The sequence below is a fragment of the Lactuca sativa genome, chromosome 8 (assembly GCF_002870075.4).
Source record: "Lactuca sativa cultivar Salinas chromosome 8, Lsat_Salinas_v11, whole genome shotgun sequence".
In the NCBI taxonomy this organism is placed as follows: Eukaryota; Viridiplantae; Streptophyta; class Magnoliopsida; order Asterales; family Asteraceae; genus Lactuca; species Lactuca sativa.
In genome coordinates this window covers 300,342,638-300,348,637 of record NC_056630.2, presented here as the reverse complement: position 1 = coordinate 300,348,637, position 6,000 = coordinate 300,342,638, and positions in this window count along the sequence as shown.

Genomic DNA, 6,000 nt, shown 5'->3' with positions numbered 1-6,000 from the left:
AAAAACACTACGGAAAATTGTATCATATTCATGTCATATCAAAATCAAAACTAAATCAACTCCCAGGATAAAAGCTGAAGCTGTGGTGTGTGCGATGCCATCATCCCGAACTCTTCCCTCTGCTAGCGGAAGTACCTAAAACCCAAAACTGAAACTGTAAGCACGAAGCTTAGTGAGCTCCCCCAAATTACCACATACCATACAGTAACATATGAAGCACATACTGGGGCCTTGCCCCCTCCATCGGACCGAAGTCCGAAGCTGACTGACTGGGACCTTGTCCCCTACATCGAACCGAAGTCCGAAGCTGACAGCGGACCGAAGTCCGAAGCTGACTGGGACCTTGTCCCCTACATCGAACCGAAGTCCAAAGCTGACATCGGACCGAAGTCCGAAGCTGACTGGGACCTTGTCCCCTACATCGAACCGAAGTCCGAACCTGACATCGGACTGAAGTCCAAAGCTGACTGATCATAGTATAAACATATCACTAACATGAACACACATAATCCTGTCTGAGCCACGAAGGCATCAAACATGCTAACTACTGCATCGGATCAAAATCCGGATACTACTGCTAGCTAAACGGGCCGGCATTGTGGCCTTAGACCCGTTCCTACTGAAAGGAAACTCACCTCGTGAACTGGCTGCTGAGTGAATAGCTCTGAGGGCTAACTCCTGCTGCTCCGGTATCTCCCCGGCTACAAGTCCATAAACACACTCAATCAAATACTAAACACTGCACTAGGTAAAATGACTCTTTTACCCTTGCTCAAAGTCAATTCTCAGTCAAGGTCAACTCTCGGTCAAGGTCAACCCACAGTTGACCTGACTCGCCGAGTTGGGCCGCCAACTCGCCGAATCCTTATACTCACTCCTCGACTCTACTCGCTGCTACTCGTCGAGTATGGCATCGACTCGACGAGTACTCTCCCGATCCAAGAATTCAGACAATCTTCATCGGACTCGCCGAGTCCTATGAACAACTCGACGAGTTGTTCTTGAGCTTAAGAAGATTGCCTTCGACTCACCGAGTTGTATGAACAACTCGCCGAGTCCCCCCATTACTAAGTCTACCCTCAAACTTGCCGAGTCCACTCCACTACTCACTGGACCCACTCGACACCGCTCAAAAAGGAAGAAATCGGGGACTCGCGACTCGACTCGCCGAGTCACCGCCATGCAACTATTCTACACTCGATTCTGCTCGAATCCAATACATACAAATGATAGATCCGAGTCCAATAAGTTGATTTACCACGTAAAGTTTCCAACTTTACGTGTACAAACGCATGAACATGGGAATAAAGGCTAAAAGATGCTTAAAAGGGGTAGATCTAGGGTTAAAATGCAAAATAGCTCCATAAAGGCAATAGATCTGGGCTCTACAACTCCTAAATGAACAGATCTAAGGATATCTCGGCATACTAGAGCTTCCATATCAACATAAGGCTTGAGAAAAGCACTAACAAGATCTAGAAAGGGTTTTAAAGCAAAAAAGGGAAGGAAATCTGAAGAATACCTCAAAGAGTTCTTGCTTTCCCTTGAATCCCTGCTCTGCAATCCTTCTCCTTGCTCCTTTCTTCTTCTCCTTCTTCAAGCCTTCACAATTGCACACAAAATCACTTAGAATCACTCACGAACGAATTAGGGTTTTCTCACAGCTTTTGAGGGTGAAGGAGGCGAGATTGGGGGCTATAAGGTGGCTTAAATAGTGGGCAACCCGGGGATTTAGGGTTTCTCCCAGACGGACAGACTCGCCGAGTCCAGAATATGGACTCGCCGAGTCGCCAGCTAACACGTGCTCGAAATCCCGACCCTACTCGGCGAGTCAGGCTATGAACTCGCTGAGTCCCTCTTGCAAAAATCCAAAATAAATACCAAGGAATTATCATACCGGAGACGGGTCGTTACAGTGTTGGTGGAAACGTCTAGACTCGCCGAGTTGCCCTTGTGCACTCGCCGAGTCCGGTCAAAGTTGACCGTTGACCGTTGACCAGAATTGACCTGTGTTGACTTCTTAGGGATAGTCAACCTTAGATGTAAAAAGTGTTAATTAGAGACATATGATGTTATAGGAGGATTATAGCTTGGAGGATCAGGATTTGTGAGTCATCGAGATACGCGAGGTGAGTCTTCTCACTATACTTTACCTTGAGCAGGTAACCAGAGTTATGTGATAGAGTATTGTATGCTATATGTTGTACTGCATTATTTCTATGTGATTATGATGTGCATGTTTACAGAGTTGGAACCGGAAGGTTCCTAGAGTTAGAACCTGAGGGTTCACAGAGTTTGGGTGCACGGACCCATAAAGTTATAGCCTCGAGTGGCTAATATGTGTTTTATGTGTGGTATTTTGGGGAACTCACTAAGCTTCGTGCTTACAGTGTTAGTGTTGTTGTTTCAGGTACTAGTGATGACCATGGGAAGGCGCCGGCTTGATCCGTACACACTCAGGGGACTTTTGATATTTATTTATGAGATCTTGGGATTTGTATGATATGATTTGGAATTTTAATCTTATCGTTTTATGAAATTAAATGAGAAATGTCTTTATATTTGCGAAAAATTATTTTGAAAATTTACGGTGTTACACTAGCATACAAAACAATGAGAGTAACAAGATAGAATACATACCTGTTTGATGTAGAAAGTCCTCATGAAGCTTGAGTGCCTAGTGCCCCAAGTGTGACACCTCAAATGGTTCACACAACACCAAATACACTTGGAATAACTTGAGAGAAATCTACACTTCATGAAATCGGCTAGCCCTTATTTTTACACACACTAGTGGCCAATTTTGGTCAAGAATAAGATGCATATATAGTTAGGGTTACACCATGTAAACCCTAATTGACATGGCCTTTCATTTCCATGATCCATGGGAACAAAAACACCACGGAGCATCCATGGAGCATCATATGGGTTTTAGCCCAACTAGATAATCCATGGAGCATTAGCCCACTATATAAGTGTGGATGATTTGCACAATCAACCCATATATTGAATTAGTCTTCTTTTGGTCACTTAATTAATCCTAGATTAATTCTTGATCAATACTAATTAAATAATCTTATTATTCTTATTATTAATATACTAGAACTTATAATATATTAATAACCATAAGTGTCTTATTTCTCTCATTATAGTCTATCAAAATGCATGATGCCATGCAACCCAAATGGACCATGCCGGGTCGGGTCAAATCTTACCAATTATAGTTATGGACTTAAACATTAATCCAACAATACTTACCTTGTAGTTGTTGTTGATTGTTTGGAGTTTTAGAGCCTAGCACCAATATTGTGGATGCCTCAAATGGAAATCACAAATCACCACAAACATGGAACTTTGAGAGAATAGTCACTACTATCTTGAAATCGGCCCTCACCTCAACAAGTGTCAACTAGTGTGATTTCAAGAACCAAAGCCCTCTTTATATAGTGTGGTGGATTAGGGTTACATCCATGTAAACCCTAATACCCATGTCTCTTCATTTCCATGAGATCCATGGGTTAAAGCTCCATGGACTATCGATGGACTTTTCCATGCAAGCCTAGCCCATTCCCAATAAGCCTTAGCCCAGACTATATAAATATAGAAGCCCATAATTAATTAGTAAAATCTTTGATCTCTAAATCAATCCTAGATTAATTATAGATCAATACTAATTAAATAATATGATCTTATATTAGTATATTAGAACTTATAATATATTAATAAATCATAACTTGTACTATTCTCAACAGATTATCCATAAATTGTTCGGGTGAAGTGCAACCCAAATGGACCATGCCGGGTCGGGTCAAGCACATACCAAATATAGTTATGGATTTAGACACTATATCCAACAGTCTCCCATTTGGATAAGTCTAATAACTATCATTGCAAGTATGACTTCAGGAACCGATCAACAATTGTAGCTCTTTAAACTCTGTTGAACTAGAACGCGCCATTTTAGATAAGTGATCATATAAACCTTTGTTCTAGATTTCAGCCGGACAAATACAATGAACATGGTCTTACTTATTGGCCATCATTTGTTTCGCGATTTCCGATTTGTTTGACATAAAACTTAACTGAACACATCAATTTAGTTTTGACCGGGCCCGGTACATAGGTCAAAACAAAATCATCGAGGGGCCTAGATATCAGCTTCTAATCCAAGAAGGAACAGATAAACTTCGACTCATATGTTTGTTCTACCAGTCATTGAATTATACACAAAGGCACGTTTTATAACATCGAGTTACCAATGCGTTTTCGTACAATCAATGCATAACCAACTCGTAAGTAACAAATCATATCTCTAGGTTTGAAGACTAATATGATATTACCGTCTCACGATCACTCGAGATAAAATTCCATGAAGTGATTCCAGTGAGCGTGGGTTGAGTCCAATGCTCAAAACTTATGAGCACTCACGATTGTTGTAGCCATGTCCAACACCTTAGACGTCTGCAACCAATCATGACAGTCTTGATTCATACCTACTTCCGACATATGACCGACTGTGGAGGTTTGAATAATATGATATACCAAACATAATTATTTTGGAAGTCAAAATATGCAAAAGAAATATAGTAAAAGATCAACAAGAGATAGCAACACTTTACTCATAAATAATACACCTTTTATTCATCATCTAATGTCAATTACACTTTACGTATTTCATAATTTATCAAACTACTAAAATTTATATCATCCTTCAGCCCTATGCTCCGAGCATGCTTGAGATGCTTAACCCTACTCAGTCCCTTCGTGAGGGGATCTGTTGGGTTCTCATCCGATGATACCCTCTTTGCCACGAGGATTCCTTCTTCTATTCGATGTCTGATGAAGTGATATTTTCTGTCAATGTGCCTGGATATCCCATGATCTCTTGGTTCCTTGGCTAAGGCAACCGCACTATTGCTATCACAAAAAATCTCCATTCGCTTTTTTATAGCTGGTACAACTCCAAGGTCTCCGATGAAGTTCTTAAGCCATATAGCCTCCTTTGTTGCCTCGCTTGCTACTATATACTCTGATTCACAAGTGGAATCAGCCACTATCTCCTGCTTGGAACTCTTCCAAGTGATTGCTCCTCTGTTTAAGGTAAAGACCGAGCTCGATTGAGAGCGGAAATTATCCCTATTAGTTTGGAAGCTAGCATCACTATACCCTACAACTCTCAAGTCATCACTCGCACCGAGGGTAAGGAACCAGTCCTTAGTCCTCCGCAGGTACTTGAGGATATTCTTTACCGCAGTCCAGTGTGCCTTGCCAGGGTTCCCCTGATACCTGCTAACCATGCTCAAAGCAAAGGATACATCAGGTCGAGTACATGTCATAGCATACATGATCGATCCTACATCTGAAGCATAAGATAGTTGACTCATTTCTGCTATCTCAGCCTCAATACTAGGGCTTTGTGTCTTACTCAATCTGGCATTACTCTGAATGGGTAACTCACCTTTCTTGGAGTTACGCATGTTGAATCTTTTCAACACTTTGTCCACATAGGTGCTCTGACTAAGTCCAATTAGTCTTTTACTCCTGTTTCTCAAAATCCTTATCCCTAGGATATAGGCAGCTTCACCAAGGTCCTTCATAGCGAAACACTTCCCAAGCCAGGACTTAACTTCCTGCAGGGTTGGGATGTCATTTCCTATGAGTAGTATGTCATCCACATACAGTACCAAAAAGCTGACTATGCTCCCACTAGCCAAATTTCTTGACTTTCTCATCAAAGAAAAGATTCCATCTGCGAGGTGCCTGTTTCAATCCATAAATGGATTTCTCGAGTTTACACACTCTATTGGGGTACTCTGTACTGACAAAACCCTCTGGCTGAACCATGTAAACATCTTCAGCCAACTTTCCATTAAGGAAAGCGGTTTTGACATCCATTTGCCATATTTCATAGTCATGAAATGCATCATGGCTAACAGAACCCTAATAGACTTTATGTTGGCCACAGGTGAAAAGGTTTCATCATAATCAACTCCCTGAGTT